The sequence below is a fragment of the Eriocheir sinensis genome, chromosome 43 (genome assembly GCF_024679095.1).
Source record: "Eriocheir sinensis breed Jianghai 21 chromosome 43, ASM2467909v1, whole genome shotgun sequence".
Taxonomy (NCBI): Eukaryota; Metazoa; Arthropoda; class Malacostraca; order Decapoda; family Varunidae; genus Eriocheir; species Eriocheir sinensis.
In genome coordinates, this window is record NC_066551.1 from 9,038,837 (window position 1) to 9,062,376 (window position 23,540).

The following is a 23,540-nucleotide window of genomic DNA, read 5'->3' on the forward strand; positions in this document are numbered from 1 at the left end:
ATATATATATATATATATATATATATATATATATATATATATATATATATATATATATATATATATAATTTGAAAATGCTACATATATTATAATGGTAATATTCTGTATTGGTGATAATTATGTATTATGGCATTTACTTTGCTCAAATGCTGTTATTAATGACTAATGCAGTTTTCATGTGATAGCTCATGGAGAATGAGAACTTCCTGATTATGTAATGGAGGTAAAGGAAGATGTATACAAAAAAATATGACTTGAAACATAGCATAAAGCAGAAGTTGGGAAGGCTTTCAGACTGTATGAGTATGCATAATAACAAGAGAATGCAAGTGGTAGTGATGCTCGTTCTTTTTACCATTGATGTGGACCGGCAATGACTTTGTAGTTGTAGTCTTGTGTATTTGTGTTTGGCCATGCCGTGAGATGGAATTGTACAGTTGTTTGTCTTTAGAGCGGGTAATAAATACACAGACATACAAAAATACCAGAGCCAACAAGATAAATATATTGTACTTTTTACTGTTTGCTTTCTACTTGTAAATATTATGCAGTAAACATACATTATAAAATGTTTAGACAAATGCCAGTGTTCCTTCAAGTCTGTGAATTCCTCATAAAATCCTTTTTGCACATGCAACAGGTTGAGTGGCAGGTATTTAGAAATTAAAATATATATCAAGAGAAAAAATGATTCACAGTGAAGAAGACCCAATCTGACACCATAAAGGACAGCTCCAAGAAATTGATATGGCAGTCACTAAGTCAAGAAAAGAGCAAATCTTATTTCTTACATGTGCACCCCCTAAGGTGGTTCTGGTAAGCTGGCTGTCAAGCATGTCACTCAATAGCTCAAGGACAGGAATGAAAAAATGTCCAGACTACTGTGTATATCACTAAAGGAAGGTAGAAGCAATCTTTTTTTTTTTTCAAATTTGCTAAATAGGGTGTTGTCACAATCCCAGTCCATTAAGCAGTGGTGTCATATTTTGGATTACTGATATGATTTATAGCTGCTCTAGCATTGAGAAGTCACTGTATATTTTGTGTACATTATACCTGTTTTTATAATGAAATTAAAAGGTTTTATTATATCCTAGAACACTTTGCAGTTTTATATATATATATATATATATATATATATATATATATATATATATATATATATATATATATATATATATATATATGCAGTCAAGTCGCGTATGACATGGATTCCTTAGGCGTGGTTTCCTATGACGCGGTATGGTTTCAGAACCGTATGTTTAAATCACGCGGGTAAAACCATCTATGACACGATTCATGGTCTCCCCTGGCCAACGAGCACAGAGTTGCCAGTTTTTTTTTTTTTTTTTTTTTTTTTTTTTCCCATAGGGTGAAAATATCATGGTGGTTGGGTTGGTTTTTGGGAGGATTTCTATCCCGTCTCTCTCTCTCTCTCTCTCTCTCTCTCTCTCTCTCTCTCTCTCTCTCTCTCTCTCTCTCTCCGCACATTTTTGTACCGCTCCGCATCTCTTCCCGTCAATCTTTTCCCCCTCCTTTGCTCCTTTTTTCACAAAGTGGACCTGGCCCAACTGTCTATTCTGGCAGGCAAAAACGAAAGCGATCTGGCTAACTAGCCAACTAAAATCTACAGCAGACGCCGCTTCTGCACATCAGCCTGCTGGCAAACTGGCTTTAAAAATCTAAATTGGCCGGTGTTTCTAGAGCCTTTCAATCCTTTCTTTTGTCTTTCTCACTGCCCAGTCCGAAAGGGAAGAAATCAGAGACACGGTGTATAAAGAAACTAACAGAGAGAGAGAGAGAGAGATTTTTTAAATTGGTTGATCACCACTAATTATTGCACTAATATGCATGCCAAATAATATTTTTGTCGATTTCGGGTTGGCAGGGTGAGTAAATGATTGGGCGGAATGTAGCGGCAGCGTGGCGGGTCCCGACCTGATGAGTACATGTCTAGCCTAGTTAACCCCCCGGCCCACGCACGGCAAGGAGTCGGCTCGCTTACCACGCAAGTGCTGCACAATGGCTCGCAAGCCTGCTGGGAAACCCACGGGCAAGATTCGCCCACTGACGTAGCCCAAGAGCAGAAACTGGACGTCATCAGGAGGATTGAGAGTGATAGATGGGAAACAATGAATTTTACCCATATGTGAGCGTAGGTGGGATAAAATGGCGGCTAGCCAGTACCAAATTGTATTTTCCCCATACGTACTGAGTGAAAAAGTGGGTGTTGGCAGTGGCCGAGTGGATAAGGTGGTGAGCGTGGGGTCGGACTGAACAACATCAAAAGGCAGATAATGCCTACTGGTGCACTCGGTGGGGCAAAATGGCAAGGGCCAGAACCAAATTGTATTTTCTCCATAGGTTTAGTTATTCAGTTATTCCTATGACGTGGTTTCCTATGGCGCGGCCGTTACTCAGAGCCAATTAACTGCGCCATACGCGACAACAGTATATATATATATATATATATATATATATATATATATATATATATATATATATATATATATATATATATATATATATATATATATATACAGTATACTCCCATGTTTTGCGTTTGCTTCATTCTGAGGATATAGCACTAAACTCGAGGATCGCGAAACTGGTTATTGAAAACAATGAAAAAGTGCTTATTTGTTCAGACCCGTGGAGAAGCTGACTTCTTTTTCTATTTTGCTCCCTTGTCATCTCAAGATACGTACCAAGGAAAAAGGAAGAAAGTGGAAAGAGAGAACGGGTCATTTTGAAGACGCAGCTGAAGGCAGCTGGCTGCCTTACAACTGGCTGACAGTTCTGAAAACATGCTTATGATTCGCAGTGAGTCCCTTGATGTCATCACCGGTGCTTACCCAATCAGCAGCCTTACTGCCTTAAGGCGGTGTCACACTGGCCGTTTTCCTCCAACCGTTGGGGCTATGGGCAATGCCCATTTGCCCAACTGGGAGCGAGTTAATTGTCGGTTGTCCATAAGCTGGTGTCACACTGGGCCATTTTCCTCCCAGTGCGTTGGTGGTAGGGACAACCGGCAACTCCAACTTTTCCGGGTGTGCGTCACACACGGCCAAGGTCGGTTGCCTGTATCCACATCCACAATGTAAACAAAGCATTTGCCCTGTATCGACATAGCGTCGTCTGCTAAAGTAAGGGCTTTCGTGGCTTGTGCTTCTGTTATCCAAGTTATGGACTTGTTGCTGCAGTTTTAAATGGAAGGAAGAACCAATTGTGGGTGTGGCGTGTCTGTGCTTCCTCCGTGCCAGAGGTTCTCGTTGTCACCACTGCGTGTGCGCAGCCAACCCACCCACCTAAATTCTGCCCACATAAACACATGGATCGAGTAACAACACACACACACACACACACACACACACACAAATATAAATAGTATCGGCGAAGAGTGTGCAGAGCTTCAAGGAAAAGTTGGATAATTATAGATATGGAGACGGGACCACACTAGCATAAGCCCAGGCCCTGTAAAATTACAACTAGATAAATACAACTAGGTAAATACACGCACACACTGTGACACACACCAGACTCATCAGGAACCATGGCAGATGTTTCTGTAATACAGAAATGGCTTTGTCATTGCCTATAGTGTGTTAGAACTTATTTGGTGAGTGGTTCATACAAACCAACATACCCAATGGCCTTACCATCCAACCGACGCCCCAGGTGCCCCCAGGTGCCCCCAGGTACACCAGCCCAACCATCATGGTGCTGGGAGAATTCGGTTCAGGTGCAGTGCAGTGTTGAGGCTCGTCACTCAGGTGGACTCATGGTTGGGGCAATCAGCACGCCGCTCAACATACAAGGCAGTGCAGACGATATAGATGTTCCCACGCCTCCTGCCGCGCGGTCCACCTCTTCCTATCTTGTCACACCGGCTGGATAGAATAGCAGGTCATCGCTAAGCCTATAAGCTGAGTGACGGCCGACACCGCCTCTACCTGCACCCCTGACCCTTTTTGACCTGGGGTTGACCTTGGGCTTACACCTGACCCGTCATCCGAAAAACCACACCGCCTCCTACCACACCAGCGCACTGCATTCCACCACCTCACCTCCCCCCCCCCCACCACCCCAGACCCCCATATCCCTTTCATATTGTACATTTTCCCCTTTTTTTCTTTCAAAAGTGTATTTGTAAAGTGTATATTTTCAGCTTTACAGCTGCTATCATTTAATAAACCGTTTATTATTATTATTATTATTATTATTATTATTATTATTATAAGAGAGCAGTGTTAAAGATGACTGATCTCTTCTTGCCAAGAGTTAAGTTTGGTTCATGTGAGCCACTCACCAAATACATTGTAACACACTCAAAGAAATGGTGAAATTATTTCTGTTTATCAGAAATATCTGCCATGGTTCCTGATGAGTCTGGTGTGTGTGTGTGTGTGTTGTTACTCGATCCCTGTGTTTATGTGGGCAGAGTCTAGATGGGTAGATTGGCTGTGCACGCGCAGTGGTGACATTGAGAACTTATGTTACGGAGGAACCAAGGCAAGCCATATGGGCACTATTATGGCTTCAAGGATGGGAGAACAGGAGTGTTTACCCAAACCTATTTTTTTTTTTATAGTCAGAGAACTGTGCTGTGAAGACCAGTGTTGTGTCCCTGAGCCAATATATAGCCTGCATGCAGTGATTCATGGGTAAATTTACGGGAAATAGCATCTTGCCATTTTCAAAAAGCATAACTGTCTTGATGTGCATATGCAGGCTTGTAATTTGGGCAAATTTTTTTTTTGGGGGGGGGCTAGAAGGCATTATAGGTTCATGAGGTGGGGGGAGTTGGCAAGCGAAGTGAGCATAGCCATGCTGTCGGGGGAAGTGTAAGAACAGCTCTGTTCATCAACAAGTCTTTGTTTGTTTACATTCGCTTCTGAGCATGCGTAGTTCACGGGAGGACAGCCAGGAAGACAACACAGCAGAGTCCTACAATTTTCATAGACTAGAGAAAAAAGTTTTTTGAACTATGGTTTCAAAGCATAGGGTGTTCTCTTATCTTGTCAATTAAACAGTAAACAAAGCAGCTTTACCAGTCCACTCTATGAATCTCTTGATGGGCCATCTTCCACTACTACTCACTCCTCAGCCACTGCCGTTGTCTGTTTGTTTACATACAGCCATGCGGTTGCTCATACCCACAACCGTTTTCCATCCGTATGGACAACTGATAACTCGCTCTCAGTTGGGTATACAGGCAACTACAGGCAAACGCGGTTGCCCGTAGCCCCAATGCTTCGAGGAAAACGGCCAGTGTGACACTATCTTTTAAGGCAGTGCGCGTGACGCCAAATGGTAGGTAGATATGACCTGTACATGTCAAAGCAGCGCGAAACTTGGGGTGATAATGCATGAAAGTTGGGATGGTCAGAATTTAGGACTAAGCGTGAAACTCAAGGATCACAAAACTCAGACAGCGTGAAGCTCACAGTACCCTCCCAAGTTTCACGATCCTTGAGTTTCACGCATGAGTTTCACGCTTATTCCTAAATTCTTACCATCCCGACTTTTGCGCATTATCACCCCGAGTTTCGTGCTTCTTTGACATGTACGGGTCGCATCTACTTATCATCGGCGTCATGCACGCTGCCTTAAAAGGTAGTGTCATACTGGACGTTTTCCTCCAAACATTAGGGGTACGGCAAGAGAGAGAGAGAGAGAGAGAGAGAGAGAGACTTAATAAACAATGAAGCCAGAGTTGGGGAGAGTGGGAGGGGGGCGATGTGATGAACTCCTCTCCAAGTAGTCTCAAAATACGTACCTTGGAAAAAGGAAGAAAACGTAAAGAAAGAACGGGTCGTTTTGAAGCCGCAGTTGAAGGCGGCTGCCTTACGATTGGCTGACACTTCTGAAAACACGCTTGTGATTTGCTAGGAGTCCGATGATATCATCGCCGGCGCTCACCTTATCAGCGGCCTCGCTGCCTTAAGGCGGTGTCACACTGACCGTTTTCCTCCAACCGTTGGGGCTATGGGCAACGCCCAAACCTCCAACCGGGAGCAAATTGTCGATTGTCCATAAGGTGGTGTCACACTGGGCCTTTTCCTTCCCATCGCGTTGGCGGTAGCTAGGGCAACTGGCAACTCCTAACTTTTCTGGGTGTGCGTCACACTCAGCCGAGGTCGGTTGCCCGTATCCACATCCACAATGTAAATAAAGCACTTGCCCTGTATCGACATTGCGTCATCTGCTAACGTAAGGGCTGTCTCGGCTTGTGCTGCCATTACCCAAGTTATGGACTTATTTCTCCAGTTAAATGGAAGGAAGAAGCTGTTGTGGGTGTGGCGTGTCTGTGGTTCCTCCATGCCAGAAGTTCTCAGTGTCACCACTGACCATGCGTGGCCAACCCACCCAGCTAGACTCCGACCACATAAGCATGTGGATCGAGTAACAACAAACACACACACACGCGCACCAGACTCATTAGGAACCATGGCAGATGTTTCTGACAAACAGAAACGATTTTACAATTTCTTCGAGTGTGTTATATCGAATTTGGTGAGTGGCTCACATGAACCAAACCTAACTCTTGGCAAGAAGAGAGCAGTCATCTTTAACACTGCTCTCTTCTTGCCATTGGGTTTGTATGAACCACTCTGCAAATAAATTCTAACACACTCTAGGAAATGGCAAAGCCATTTCTGTTTGTCAGAAACATCTGCCATGGTTCATGATGAGTCTGGTGTGCTCGCGCGCGCGTCTTTGTTGTTACTCGATCCACGTGTTTATGTCGTCGGAGTCTAGATGGGTGGGTTGGCCGCGCAAGTGCAGTGGTGACACTGAGAACTTCTGGCACGGAGGAACCACAGGCACGCCACACCCACAACCGTTTCTTCTTTCCATTTAATCGCAGCAACAAGTCCATAACTTGAACAATAGTAGAACAAGCCGAGACAGCCCTTACTTTAGCAGATGACGCACTGTCGATACAGGGCAAGTGCTTTCTTTACGTTGTGGATGTGGATACGGGTAACCGACCTTGGCCGAGTGTGACGCACACCCAGAGAAGTTGGAGTTGCCGGTTGCACTAGCTGCCGCCAACGCGGTGGGAGGAAAAAGGCAAAGTGCATCACCAGCTTACGGACAACCGACAACTTGCTCCCGGTTGGGCGTATGGGCATTGCCCAAAGCCATAGTTGGAGAAAAACGGCCAGTGTGACACCGCCTTAAGGCAGTGAGGCCGCTGATTGAGTGAACGGCAGCGATGATGTCATCTGACTTCCAGCGAATCACAAGCGTTTTCAGAACTGTCAGCTAATCGTAAGGCAGCCGCCTTCGAATGCGGCTGCAAAACGACACGTTCTCTCTTCCCATTTTCTTCCTTTTTCCAAGGTACATATTTTGAGATAACAAGGGAGTAAAGGGGTGAAAAAAAGTCAGCTTCTCCACGGGTCGGAACAAATAAGCGCTTTTTCAGTGTTTTCAATACCCCGAGTTTCACAATCCTTGAGTTTAGCGCTATACCTTCGAATGAAGCAAGCGCGAAACTTGGGAGGGTACTGTATACCATTAAAAAGGCCGTGCTTTCTATAATTTACGGAATTTTTTTCGCAGAAAACTATTTTTTTAGGTAAACCCTTGAAATGGACCCCTAAAGGGGTGCATAGTCCTAAAAAGCGTATGAAGTTTCATATTTTTGGCTGTAAATTTTACACAATAAAGTAGACCATAATCTAACATCTCTGACAAAGTTTGAGCCTGATTGACCAAAATCTTTTATTTATTTATTTATTTTTGGAAAATTTTTGACCGAATTTAAGTTCTAAATAACTTTTTTATATATGGGTTTTCAGCTTTTTTGTTCATTGGACAATGTAAAGTAACCTCAGTGCTAACATTTGGACAATATGTGTTGGCAATGTTTTGTTTCCATATATATAATAATATTTTTTTTATTACATAACCAAACACATATCGTTGTTTCGGTGTAAAATATATGAAAAAAATATTCTATGGCACTTAGAAGAGTTTTGTCTTGATGGAAATATAGTCTTACCATTACCCTATTGAATGAACTTATCCAATTGGAAATGTCTTTTATAAGTTATCAGAATTTTAACCAGAAATGCCAATTACTTACATTTCGAGAAATCATCATTTTTACATTTCGTTACCATAGTATGTTTGATATGCTATTTCTGAAATGTAATTTTTATTCTACAGATATTTCTGAGTTATGGTACCTGGTCCCTCCTTTTCAAAGGATATTATACACTCGATGGTGTGGATATCATGGGGCACCACCCCACTCATTGTAGATAGGTTTTTACTCAGAAGCCTCCAGGCTTATAATGCTTTTCTGCTGCCTTGCTGGCTTGTTTTCTTGTCTTTTTCTTCTTCCTCTTCTCGTTTTTGGTTTTGCTTGTCCTCTTTTCCTACCGCTCAAGAGAATCTATGAAGTTGGAGGACCTCTTGAACCCAAGCCAGGATTGTGACCAGGATTGTGACCTGGGACACAAAGACAGTCCTATGTAGGCCACAGAATTTGTCTTTTGAAGCCTTCCTCCAGACCTTTTCGTGTAGGCTCTCATTTCTGTTCTGTGTCCTCCCCTTCAGGCACTTCTCCAGCAGCTCTGGTCTTGTGAGGTCATGGCACACCATCCTGATGAGGCTGAGGTTGTCCTATGATATGTGGGACAAGTAAATCCTCTTGTCAGTGTGTGGTGCTGGTCTCTCCCCTTTTGCCAGGCTTCTCTGCATCCAGCACCATGAGGATTGACTTTTGGAGCAAAGCCGATGTTATTCATTTTTGGTGGCAGTGTGGTGATAATAGTTGGCCATTATCGCTGACCTCATGCTACCGACAGTCTCATGCTTGTCTTTGACAGCCTTTGTGTAGTATGAGGAGAGCTTGTCAATAACTTTGTCAGTCAGCTGCTTTGCAGCTACATATATCGAAAAACTGCCAAAAAATCATATAAATAACGTAATAAACACATAACACCTTGGTTCTAGAGCGCGGTCGCACGCCAGCGCGCCACTCCAGGCCTGAGATAGTGTCAGATAATGACTAATTTCCATTGGAAACAGGCATTGTACCGCTAAGATATTTTAAAACAGTTATCCATGAAGATAGACCAAAGTAGAAATGCGAAAAACAGAAAATCAAATTTTAGGGGGATATTTCCTATTCTTGGCTCAAACGTGCCCCTTAAGGACTTTTGGAATCTTTATATTTCCTCATCTTGGGAAGGCATTGCCTGAGTGGTCAGCCGCATCTTCGGGAGGCAGTGCCTGTGAAATGCCAGAATTTACTCTTTACTATACTCCAACACGACCTCTGCGTGTAACAAAACACACGAGAAATTAATCCAGACTAAGAAAGGTTTTGCAGACACCAGGGATCGAACCCGCAACCAGTGAGATGGGACAGCCACTCCTTAAGGGGAGCGTCCACCATGTTTTAAATAATTAACATATAATTCTGATTATATTCATGTGAAACGTATGCCTATGGGGAAGTAATAAACGCTCACTTTCAATTGAATCTAAAAGTCGATACATAATAGTAGGAAAAAATAAAATATACTTTAAAACAAACTTCAACTCAAAATTCCCCTCTCATCTAATGACCTACGCTGCTGAAGAAAATACCAAAAAAAAAACTAAAGCAGAATACAAAAGATTCATCATGGAAAATTCTTCAATTTTGCTTCTGTTAAATGATGAGAAATTTTTTCAATTTTGATGGTGAATCTAAAGATTTTTTTTTTTTCCAAAAATTGTCCCTTGATTGTAAAGAAAACTCATGATGAAAAGCTTGCACTTTAGCTCCTCCTTCCAATGAAGTATTCTTTATTAAAATTGGTCAAATAGCAGTGATGGAATTTCCGAAAAACTGAAATTAATCCCGTCTTGTAAAAACGAGAGTTAAAGTCCACGTATTTATAGAGTTCGCCCTTTATACCTAGATGCCTTCCCGGTTGGTATTCTTTACTCAATTGCAGTTTTATCTTTGTTTTGAAGGAGTTCATGTGTCTGATGGTGTTGTTTTCTTGGAAATCGAGCCGAAATGCGAAAATTATCTCTGACTCCTCCGGAGTGACTGATGTGTGTGGCAGCTCTGCTGTCTCCAAGGCCATCAAATATGCTAGTTTGCCTCAAGATACCATACGAATATTTTTAAAGCTATTTTCTATGCTGAAACAGGATGATGTATGCACATGTGTATGACTGTTGCTTTTTATTTATTTATCTTTATTTTGTTTTGTTTTGCCGGGTTCAAATCTCGGCCCGGGCAGCTGGCGTGCAGCTCACCCAGCTGTTCATCCTCCTTCTTGGTCTGGTCGATAAATGGGTAGGGTGATACGGGTAAAGTCGTACGCAGGGTGAAGCCGTATAGTCTCTGTAAAAAAGTTAATGGCAACTGAATCGTGACATTACGGGAAGAGATGGGGAAGACGAGCAGTGTCTACCTGGTCACCATTTTCTGTGCTTCTATCGCCGGTCGTCTGTTTACAAGGCAAGAATTTCAATTTTTTTAGTGTCTGTTATATTATTATTGTTGGTGAAGATGGCCTGATCATTTTGGTAAGAGGTGTATAGTGAAATAAGGCCTCTACGTGTAATATGCGAGTGAAACAAAAGTGATAGACAATGAACTTGGTCCGATGTTTGGGTTTAAAGAAAAAAAATGGCGTCGAGGTGAATTCGTATGGGGTGAAGTCGTGTTGTAAATTTTTGGGAAAATTCATAAAAATTATTAAACATTATTTAATGCCTCCAAGGACATGTGTATGTGCATATTGAGGCTCAAATTAAGTGCCGAAGTGATATTAACCCTTTCATTGCTAAGCGCTCACAACGAGATTATCTCCTCAGGCGCGCTCGGGCACCCCAGCGGGGGAAGGGGATCTCTTTTAACCGCTATATCTCAAAAAACTATTCATTACAGCTACAAAACAAAAACACCATTGGAAAGAGGAGGGCAAGATCTATAAGATTCGATTATGTAAGCCTCTCCTGCTAACGTACAGGCATGTTCAGGGGGTGTTTTTTGCTGTGAGTGCGACTGGTGCTTGCAGCGAGCTTTTAGCACCACCAGCAAGTGACGCTAGTGTTCGCTCTTTTAACCTCTGTATCTCAAAAACTATTCATCACAGATAAAAAACAAAAACACCATTGGAAAGAGGAGGCCAAGATCTATACGATTCGGTAATGTAAGCCTCTCCTGCAGAAGTACAGGCACGTTCAGGGGGTGTTGCCTGTGAAGACGTACATTCATAGGCGCGCGACGGTCAGCTGTAAGGCAACTACTGTAGATCTCTTGATGATGGGGTACTGGCAGGGCAGTATTGCCAACTGCAAAATTTACAACTATTTGATCATAATATCAGTCATGTGATAGGTGAAGCTATGTAAAAATGTTGCTATATTGGACAACAACATCCACCAGTTGCTCGTCCGTAGATTTTCCGCGCTGGGCTGACATGATTTTCCACCAAATTTAGTGGAGAACCCACTCAATTGGCAGTCCTGTGTTGTCAGAAATATTGGTTGACTTTCTTTCATACGGAGATTTTGAGAGCCTGGGCTGAGCTTGGCGCTGCGATACGCAACACAGCAAATAACTACTACGCCGGCTATTGCGCTAAGAAGGTTAAGATATATAACCATATAAAAATAATAACCATGTGTGTAATTGGCCCTTGAATAGTATTTTTTTTTTTTTTTTTTTTTATATGAACATATGAACATTCACTTAATACTTAGGTAGCTAATTAGCCCATAGAAATAATTCAAAAATAATTCATAGTTGAAATATCTAAAAATATACATCATTTTCATATTTAAACCTAATATATTGCAAAATATTTTTAAATACATTCCATATGGCCTAAATAATAGTTGAAAATGCTTAAGTGTGTGTGACCTGTTAATTTGATTAAGTTAATGTTAATAATAGTTAAAAAATTTTGAAAAAAGATAAAAAATTTAATGTGATGTCACAGAATTGTATTTTTGTACCTATATTTGTTACAGTAAAGCCATAATTTTCTACAATGTTTTAATTAACCTTCTAGTAGCTATACAGGTTTAAAACAAGCTGATAACTGGAAAAAAAGGCTGAAAATGGGAGAAAATGACCCCCATACGCCGTCATACAGGTTCACCCCATACCTAGTACGGATTCACCATACTATGTGGGGAACCCGTATGAAAAAAAAGAATGTATAAAATGTTTAATAGCTCAAACTACACAAAACTTTGAGCATTGACAATTACACAGTAGTTAGACAAATGATTCAGGTTTCTTTTGGTGTCTGTCTGGTGCAAATAAGTTTAAATCCTTTTTTCTTAGAAATATTTTTCATTTTGCTGTACGTCTTAGCCCCATATCACCCTACCTGGGGAAACCTGGGGAAAGTAAACTGTGGTAACCCGGATGTCACACTGGCCCTGTGTCCTGGGGTAATGGGCTCCCTCCCTCCACAGGCTGAAGGGCCAATGTTACGGAGATGAGCACCGAGGCCACGAGTTGCTACAGCGTATGCCCCCAACTTTACATTAGTGATTTTTCATAAGGTAGGTAATGAAATACTGGCACATTGCTAAAACGAATCTTAACCCAAATCCATATTTTTGGGAATGCGTGGCAGCCCTAAAATACCTTTACGCTTCCATGACTGACTGACAGTTGCTGCCTGCTGCTGGTGGAAGCAGAAGGAAGGGGGAGGGACGATTTAATTGTAGCGTAATTTACACGTATTATACTGACTGGTTTTGTTACTGACCAAAAAATGCGCTCTCTACAATTTTAACACTGAATTTGTCTGCTTGATCATTCAGACGGCCAAATACGGAACAAATGACGTTCCGTAATGGTTCAATACGGAGAGCAAAATTTTACTCTCCAACACGGAACGATTCCGTATTTTAAGGAACGGCTGGCAACCCTACCTTTGATAACTAAACATTTGACAAGTGTCTTTGCAGAATCATGACTGTGATCGTGTCATCAACAGTTACCTCGTGAAGCTGAGCCTAGGCCCAGTTCTTACCTACAGTCCGCGTAGCCCGACTCGGGTATACGGGGACGCGGCGACCCTTCGGCAGAACTTGATAAGGGGAGCCTGCATGTAAAGTGTTAACCCCCATTCAGTTCAGTTCTGTTCAGTTCAGTTGAAGGTCGGGGAGATAGCCTTTGCCACGGCCTCCCCTTTGCTTCCTCTTGTCTATTCTTGGGTGGTTGTGGTCCGCTCCTTTCCCCTTTTTTTCCAGAACTCGTACAGAACCCGTTCCACTTCTTAGTCAATGTGGTCTTCAAATAGCTGTTCAATAGTCCAGTTTTCTTTGTATGGTTGTTGAACGTTGTTGTTGTTAACCCCGCCCGCACTTGCGCCATGTGTTGCTCAGCTGATGCTTCGAGCACAGAGTTGCCAACCGCCATAGACTGTCTCACACACATTTACTAACCCGAACCTGGTTTCGGCTTTTGTGTCTATAAAGGTGGCGTCACACTGGACCAAATCTGGCGAGCACGAGCTTTTGCTGGAGGGATGGCTTGCTCCCGAGCTTTTGCTCCTCCATTTAGCTCGCCGCTTGGACGGGGAGCAGCTCGGCGAGCCGCAAGCAGGCAGTCAAATGAGCTCTTTGGTGCACCGATATGTGAATAATATATATTACCTAGTGTATTGAATCCGTATACCCATGATATTAGAAAACTTATTCACATACTCCTTTTATGTTTGATGGGTGTTTGTAATATTTTATAATGTTGAGAAAAGTAGTGTTGGATTTTATTTTGATTTCCAAGACCAAGACCAAGACCACCCAGGCCCGCTGATATAAACAGTAACACTCGCCATGAGCCTAACTAGCCCCATAAAACCACCCAACACTCGCCATGCTCCCTCTTGCAAGAGGGAGCAATCTCTCCCCCCCCCCCCTGGCCACCTCTCCTCGTTCAAAAGTTCACTTGTTCTCCTTCATTGTACACTCTTTGATAGCAAGAGTCAGGGACCATCCCGAGTTATGGGACCACAGCCATTCAGATTTCTGTAAGTCTACGCTGAAGAAAGTTATGATGTACACATCATGGGTCTCCCTCCCTTCTCTTCAGCCATGACCGAACCCAGACTCGTCTTTTCTTCTTCTAAGCTCGTTGAATAACGGCAAGTAATGCCGTCACAGCTGCACACTTAGCCGTAATGCAAAGGGTAGGTGTAGTAGGCGCCATGGTTGAGGCTTTGTTTACAATGTTGCTCGCCGCTCGCCCCTCGTCGCTCGTCAGTGAGACGACAGCAGTGACTTGCTCGCCAGATTTGGGTCCAGTGTGACGCCAGCTTAATAGAAGAGGCTATTACTGCAACGTAGCCCTATTTTTTATATGTTTTCTACGTTCCGGCATAATGTCATATATAAAAAATACGTACATTATGAATGGATGGCAATAACAGTTACTCATCATGTTAATATTGGCAGCCCGCTATTATCTATTTGGCAGTCAAACCCCTAATTTGCTGCCGCAGAATAATGGAATATTGCTGGAATGACTTTGTACGTGTTTGCCTAAATCAGCAATTACTTTGTGAGACAGGTTCAAGGCCTATCCCGATCGAGTGAATCGAGGAGGTCAAGGTCGGAGACTTCCACAGAGTTCATGGTTTGAACAAGTCAACATATATCGTACCATTAAGTGAGGGCACAGCCAGAAATACTGAAATATATAATTTGGTGTGCCAGATCGAGTGACTAACATTGAAAAATGTAAAGCACATGGACAGCACTTCACCATGCACATTGATGTATAGCTGAATTCCCTCATCTTCCTGGATAATCGAATCTGGTACCCATGGCCCCCCAAGATCGTTTAGGGCAGGGGACAGGCATAACTTGAAAAGATCGAGGCAGGCATAACTCGAAAAGTAGACATTTGCGACGGAAATGAGGTACAAAATTGTGCAATTCACTGCATCTATCACCAGAAAAACATGAACCACATAAGAAAATCGTTGGTTGGGTGAAACCATAAATTGTCCATTTATTCTTACTCATGGTCAGATTGTAATGCTGACTTGCCTGATGGGCAAGCCTCCCATAACTCACTTATCCAGTGAGGTACCTCTTTGGCCGACTGATAAAGGAGTGGCTCTCCCGTTACGCTGGTCGCGGGTTCGATCCCCGCCGCGGGCAAAACCTTTCCTTGTCTGGATTAATTTCTTGTGTGTTTCGATACACGCATAAGTTATGTGGGAGTGTAGTAAAGAGAAAAATTCCGGCATTTCAAGATTTTGCGCTTTTTTGATTGCTAAGGATAAGTAATTAAATTGGGCAGCTGTTGTGTTGGATAATAGTATATACAATAATATAAATAATGTGAGAAACATGGTAAACAAGCTGCAGAAATATTGCTCTGTTTATCATCGATGCTTACGTTTTCTTAACTTTTATCAACATTAGTTTTCTACAACTTAATTTGCAGGGGTAACTAATCCTGTCATATAATTATAATGAAAGTATTTTTACACACACACACACACACACACACACACATATATATATATATATATATATATATATATATATATATATATATATATATATATATATATATATATATATATATATATATATATATATATATATTTACGCAAATTTTTAACTAAATGAATTTACCTTTTCCAAACTTTCACTATAGAGTTTTATTGGCTTTTCTTTAATGTTATCATTTTCTTGGAAAATATTTGGACCTAGGAAACCTAATGAACTTAACACCTTGACGACTTTCTGCAGTTGAGCCACTGTAAGACCCATACGCACCATAAATCACCATTTTCACTGAGCAGTGTGAGCACGCTACGGTGAGAACATAGTGAAGTGAACCAGTTTGCCACCAAGCACCATTTGTTTACATGTGTGACGTCATCCGCGGTGCATTGTGGGTAAAACAGAAGCTTAGTGAGCTATCCTTATAGTATATAATCCTTACTGCCAAGATCATGAGGAAAATAAAAGGTGAGGCTTACCTGGATTTCTTACCTGGATGACCTTTCCCATGCTTGAGTAAACCGTCAGGCAAAGAACCGAAAGGTCTCACCAACCAATGCATAAATACATAAATACATAGGCTGGAAAGTGCATTGGGGATTCATTTCATATGGTCAGGGATAATAGTCGTAAAGCTTGTGGCCAAGAAAATCTTTTAGAGCAGCTTTGAAAGCACCAAGGTCTCTCGATCAGCTCAACAACTACAGAGGGAAGAGAATTCCAAGAGCCAACAACACGAACTGGGAAGAAATGACATACGCCGACACTCAAGGGAACAACGAATATGGGCAAGCTCGAAGACATGACCTCTTGTAGGCTACCCACAACTGGAGCAAACTGGAATAGTCTAGTCGAGTCAAAGGGGGCAACACGTACCATGCATGATCTTCCAACACTCAATCAAATCAGCTCTCAATAACCTCCCGCGAACAGAAAAAAAAGATCAAGAGCAGAAAGCCTGTCTGTATAGGACAAGTTCTCTAGGCCATCTATGTTTTTGGTCCACCTTTGCTGGACTGACTCTAGCTTAATATCACCAATATAGCCAGTGTTCCACACAACTGAGCTGAATTCAAGTAGAGGACGAACATGAGTAGTGCAGTGCCATCATAAAATCATGAGAACGGCATAGTGTTGATTTCAATAAATTGGAAGCCACACCACCTACTTTAATTGGAAGCCACAGAACGAATATGGTCATGAAATTTCAGTTTAGTATCAATCATTACCCCTAAATCTCTGCTCAGAGTGATAAATGGGATAGGAATATCACTAATGAAGTAATGCATGGTTGTAAAGGCCAGCAGGAGGGAGATCTTTGCCAAATCTTAGAGCCACACATTTGTCTGGGTGAAGGTTATCAATCAATCAGTGGGGCATACGGTGGGGGATACGTCGCCTCGCCCACCCTATGATGCCAAGCCCGGGGGTCCCTCTGGACGAGCCTCCATGCAGGCCTCCTTCCCAATCTGAGTACCTCCCGGCAGGATCTATCGATTTGCTCAAGCCACGAACTCCGTGGGCATCCCCTTGGCCTCCTCCACTCAGGATTCTCTCACAAAGACAACCCGATGAGCAGGATCAGCTTCCGGAAAATGTGCCACGTGCCCGTATAGCCGTAGTTGGCGTTGACGGACTATACAGGTAATATATATTAAATCAGTCTCACGGAGTAGTCGCCGGTTTGACACAAAGCCATTCCAGCGATATCCTCTCTCTCTCTCTCTTGCCATATTGGAGGAGGAGGACGATGAGCAGAGCACCTTCTTGGTCGGTGACTCTATGATTCGCCATCAGGTGGTTGAATTCTGTGGAAGAGTCCTCCACCGTAGGCGTAACTACTGTTATCCTGGAGCTTGAGTTGATGACATCACAGCTGCCCTGGACGAGGTCTCCGCTGAGGCTTCTAATGACTCACTCTTTGTTCTTCATACAGGTACAAACAACCTCACCACGACCCGGTCTGAGGAACTGCTGGGCAAGTACCGTAGGCTCATCCAGCAGTATAAGTCTAAATCCCCTAATATTTTGATTTCAGGAATTCTACCACGGACGTGGGATGAGAGCGACTTCTTCAGTAAGGCCTTCAGCCTCAACAACCGCTTACAGACTCTTTGCGGAGAGCTTGACGTTGAGTTCTTTAACGCCTGGGACAATTTCTACGGCCAGAGTAAATTCTTCCACAGGAACGGAATACACCTGTGGCCAACTGTAAAAATAATCCGAAATCCTTCTTCAGTTACATAAACAACAGAAAGGCGATCAGAAGTGGAATTGGACCCCTAACAAACAGCGACGGTGCACTAGTGACTGACAGCCAACACGTTGCAAAACTATTAAACAATTACTTTACCTCGGTGTTTAATACTAACAGTCCTCGCACCACCACCACCAACACCAGTACTAATGTAAATCCCGAGCATGCATTGCCTAACTTTGAAATAACAACCGATGAAGTCCTTAAAGCCCTCCAATCACTTAAAACAAATAAAAGTCCTGGACCTGACAAAGTATATCCTACTCTGCTCAAAGAAAAAAAGAGCGAAATAGTCTCCTCCCTCACAACCGTATTCAATATGTCCTTGTGACAAGGCATCGTCCCTTCGGATTGGAAAAAGGCTAATGTGACACTGATTTTTAAGAAAGGAGACAAAAAAGTACCAGGTAATTACAGGCCCATGAGTCTAACTTCGGTTGTAGGTAAGCTACTTGAGAGCATAATTAGAGACAAAATTGTGAGTTACCTTGAAAGCCACTCGTTAATTGGGAACTCACAACACGGCTTCTGTAACAAAAGATCCTGCTTATCAAACCTATTAACCTTTTATAACGACCTCTTCACGGTTTATGACGTAACCAAATCACTGGACGTAGTCTATTTTGATTTCCAGAAACCGTTTGATAAAGTCCCACATCATAAATTACTTTACAAATTAAAGCAAATAGGTATTGACGGTCAAGTATACCAATGGATCGCAAATTGGTTAAGCAACAGACAACAAAGAGTGGTGATTGACAGATTTAACTCAGAGTGGGCACCGGTCACTAGTGGCGTCCCTCAGGGCTCGGTTCTTGGCCCAGTGCTCTTCATTATTTACATCAACGATGTGGATGTCGGATTCAATAATTGCATTAGTAAATTTGCAGACGACACAAAGATTGGTAACTCGGTTCACACTGATGAAGACAGGCAAAGCCTCCAAGAGGATTTGCACAAAATTTCAGCTTGGTCTGATAGATGGGAGATACCCTTTAATGTAGACAAGTGCCAGGTCCTTCAAGTTGGAACAAGGAATAAGAAGTTCGATTACGAGAAGCATGGCGTTAAACTCAAAAGCATTCAATGCGTTAAGGACTTGGGGGTCAAAATCGCGTCAAACCTCAAATTCTCACAGCAATGCATCGATGCAGCAAATAAAGCGAACAGGATGTTGGGCTTCATTAAAAGAAACTTTTTATTCAAGAATAAAGATGTAATACTTCCACTCTACAATAGTTTAGTCAGACCCCACTTGGAATATGCAGTACAGTTTTGGTCTCCTCACCATGCAAAGGATTTGCTAAATTAGAAGGTGTTCAGCGTCAGGCAACAAAAATGATCCCTTCCTTGCGCAACAAATCTTACGAAGAAAGACTTTCCATCCTTAACATGTTCTCTCTTGAGAAACGTCGCCTCCGAGGAAAACTGATTAAATGTTTTAAAATACTTAATGGTTTCACGAATGTAGACAGATCAACATTGTTTATGATCGATGACACTTTGCGTACGAGGAACAACGGCGTAAAACTCAAATGTAGACAAGTAAATTCAGACTGCACCAAATTTTTCTTCACTAATGTTGTAGTGGAGAATGGAATAAGCTCCCACTGTCAGTGGTCCAGTGTAACACGATTGACTCCTTCAAAAACAAGCTCGACCGTCACTTCCATCAACTTAATATCAACTAGAGTTGAAATGCATTGTTTTGGAGCCTTCTGATTAACCCCTAAAGGGCCGGCCTGGGTGGTCATCTACAACATCCACAGGACCGGCACCTCAGCACCAAACACCGAAAATAGCCTATATTCACACACTTGATTCTGCTGAACTACAATGCAATAACAAATTACTTTGTCGTCATAGTCATCATCAACTCTTCTTCTTTTTAATTATTGCATGAAAACGTTTCTATGTGCTGTGGTTTTGGAGAAATATTGAGTTGAAGAGGAGAGACTTTTGGAGTTAGCGAGGCTCTTGCCGCTCTCGTTCGCTTGTGTGGCCTTGACTAGTGCGGATAATGAAAAATGCCCCCATGCTCTAATTCTTATATAGTCAATACTCTAAGCTTTCTCTATGTAACACAGTCTTGTGATGTGTGGTTTGGGAGTCATTGTAGCATACTCTTCTCATTCTCGTGTTGCTGGGCTCGCAGGCAGGTCTGGCAAATCGGACCCAGAATCCGTGTCACGCCTGTCCATCGTGAGGCGGGCAGATTCTGAAGCAGTAGCCTGAACATATCTCTGGCAGTGTTGCTAACGAAAAGCGGCTATAGCCGCCTCCGGCCCTTTAGGGGTTAATGTAGAATCACTTAGGTTTAAGGACAGATCACCTAGTCTGGACCATGGGGTGTGTGTGGTCTGATTTTCTATGTAAATCTCTCTCTCTCTCTCTCTCTCTCTCTCTCTCTCTCTCTCTCTCTCTCTCTCTCTCTCTCTCTCTCTCATACAAGTGACTGTTAAGTTTATGAATGAAAATCTTGATGGGTTATATGATTTTTTTTTTCTTACTGTTCAAGACTATGACTGAGGGTTTTCTGAGTAAAAAGTAAGTTTTAATTATTAATTTAATTCAAACTAATATACTTCCATAAGGTCATAGGAATTTTAAAATGTTTATACCTCTATTATAAATATTAAATAGCATTTTCTAATGAATAACTTTAAAGCACATACTCAAGGTACCAAACAGAGTCATAGAATACCATATCATACAAAACAATAAACTGATATAAAAGTCAGGATGGCAAGACTGATGTATTGTTATGAATGCCAAGTGCATCCAAAGAGGTTTTATCCTATCTAAATCTTACGGAATTTTAGCAAATAATAATCATCTAAAGAGTTGGATGCCATGTCCCCAAAACAGACAAGACAGACACATTGAAAAGGAAAGTGATTATTATATGCATGTACAGATCCCTGAACTGTCAATAATAGCAACTACTCTTTGCTTTATAGATACTGTATCCTTAAGCTAAACTAAACTACTATTTAGGTATTCTGAACACAAGGACCAGTCTGCCTCAAGGCAGTAAATCTTCAATAAGGCAGCAGCTGAGAGCATTTGTAAAGGGCTATGTATGGGATCTGCTTCAAACACTACAAACTGTTATGGCAAGTGTATTTCCCCTAAGGCTCTGTCAAAGTAAAAAATATATATATACTATATGGCTAAATTATAACAATGGGAGATAAAGCTGCAAAATAAAAGCACGATAAATTTTGCTCATAAGCACATAATAAACAAAACAATAGCATTAATACTAAGTGGCTATATTTAAATGCCACCATCATAGAATAACATTGAAATAAATATATTTTTTCTCATAGCCCTAGACACTAAACCACAGATTAAAAAAAAAAAAAAAAAACAAAAAAAAAAAAACAAAAAAGCCACATCTAGAAAACACTTTCACCAGCACTGTTATAATTCACTGCCTTTTGAACACACACAATGCTCTACATTTTCTGAATTTTAATTTCAAACTAAAAGGAAGCCACATTTTTATAATGATGAAGTTTCAATTTATGGACAGCATAGCACCATGACAGATTTTGATAGTTATGACAAGCTACTGGAACTGACACCATGACCTAAAGTGGCTGGAATGGAGGGACTCAAGAGGCATCATTGCACACCACATCTCTGCAGAAAGCAGATGCTTGCCCCATTTGTGCACAAGTGAAAAAAAATATATTGCTGCATATTTCTGAAGAGAGTTGAAAACTTATCACAAAAAAGTTATACACTGTAATTTCCTTTTTGAGGTGTTCATATTAAATCTCTTGAACTTTTTATAGTAAAAATTATATATACTCAACATTAGCTTGATACAGTAATTAACTTGAACCACAGCTGAAATATAAGAATACAATTTATTGACCAGCTTAACACAATGGGTCTTAAATTTGGCATCATTAGACATAATAAATTCACAACACAAGAAGTCTGCATATGCATCAGATGCATCAATAAAGCAAAACTTCCAAAAATCACCATACATATTTATAAATAAACCCCCATTGCAGTAAAGTTATCCAGATTCAGTAAGTAAACTGAAGTAGTTCTATGAGTACATGGTGTTTTCTACCCACTCCTCGAGGCTGAAGGTGGCCTTAGAAGTCTTGTCAGGGTCTCTCTCCTGGAAAATTTCTGGAACACAAAAGTAAAGATGTTGATATGACAGTCACTAAAAAGACATTTCATCAAGTCTTTATGAGATTGATGCAGTTATGGTAATGATGCTTGCAGAGGTTATTTTCTGAGAAAATATTTCACATATATATCCATGCTTAAAATACTGTTACTATACCACTCTCAAGGATTTAGCATTAACTGAAGGTATTCTATCTACTTTGTGAGTTATGCTAGTTAAAAGAACAGAATGAGAAGGATAAGTCAAAGTGAAAAGTCCTGTCAGTTAGGTGCATGACACACTCAGATGTATTTCTTGTTTTACTACCTTTGCATCATTTATCTAACAGTGCCCATCAACCACACTTAAGAGAGGATAATATTACTATTTTTCATGTTCATTTCTGACTCCAATATTAGCCAAACAATTCACCAGAATCGATTTTGTAAAACTTGACAATGAGAAGGCAACGTAACCATTTTGACACGAGTTTGGGGTAAAAGCATTTCACGAAAGGACAATCTCCAATCTTATGGATATTTAGTGAAAAAAAAATATATATATATATATATATATATATATATATATATATATATATATATATATATATATATATATATATATATATATATATATATATATATATATATTCACTACTGTCTCCAAGTTTGCGATAAATAGGTCGACGTTGCAGGTCGCAAACATTGAAATCGCAAACTTTGAACCATTATTCTTATGGGGAAAATTGAAAATCGTCGACATCTTGCGCTTGACCACCTGTCCGGGTGGCCAAGCGCATGTGTGCAGACGGCCCCGGCTGCGCGCTGGGCCCGAGCAGGGGTGCGTTTGAGAGAGCGACTCGGGGCGCCCAGGACATACCGGGCGCTCTCAAACGCGTGACGCCACATCACGGGTTGGCGACTCAGGACGTCCCCGGGTTCCCGGTTTGGAGAGGTGGAGCGCCTTCGTGCTGGGATGACGACATCAGCAAATATGGCTGCCCAAACAAACACATATAAGTGCTTCCATTGCATTTCACCTCTCTGTGCTGCCATAACCACTGCAGCTTCCTTTTCATCCTCTGTTGCAAGGAGCTTGTCGGCCAGAACAGCTAGTGATGCATGTTTAAACGTTGTCAGGAAGATCAGCAGACACCATTTTGCTGTCAAAACAGCTAGAGAGAGAGCAGCGGACGCCATTTTGCTGCTAGTGAGACGCCAATACCATAGCAATAACGAGGCTTAACTGAGAGGCGCACAAAAGCGTTTGATAGAGGGTTCTGGGTGGTCTGGGCGCCCGGGACGTCCCGACTCGCTCTCTCAAATGCACCCCAGCTGACCGGCGGCTGATGATGGTGATGGTGGTGAAGAGTGTTGGCGGCGTGACCTTTGCATCGGCGCTGCCTGAAGTTTTTTTTTGTCGGGGTCCATGTGTGTGTGTGGTTGTGTTTGTTATGGGTTTGGGCTTCTCAATTTGCTGATTCTTGTTTTCCACGTGTAGCACGGGATCCCTTTCTTTTCTTCCACCTCTTCTTTTTGAAAAAGAAGAGATGGAAGAAAGGAAAGGGGTCCTGCGCAACATGTGCGAAGTGAGAATTGGCAAATTGAGAAGCCTGGGCCCACAATGGGCACAGCCAC

At 41.8% G+C, this 23,540-nt stretch overlaps 1 protein-coding gene and 1 long non-coding RNA gene across 2 annotated transcripts in view; both read right to left on the reverse strand.

Moving 5' to 3' along the window:
• LOC127010445 (uncharacterized) overlaps positions 1-13,705 on the reverse strand; it is a 58,169-nt gene extending 44,464 nt beyond the window's left edge. Inside the window, exon 1 of the long non-coding RNA XR_007763187.1 lies at positions 13,021-13,705. This is a non-coding gene — a long non-coding RNA (uncharacterized LOC127010445). The remainder of the gene's footprint in view (positions 1-13,020) is intronic.
• Positions 13,706-20,871: 7,166 nt separating this feature from the next.
• LOC127010447 (calpain-B-like) overlaps positions 20,872-23,540 on the reverse strand; it is a gene marked incomplete in the record, with an annotated part of 104,942 nt that continues 102,273 nt past the window's right edge. The window contains 1 exon segment of the mRNA XM_050884618.1: positions 20,872-21,920.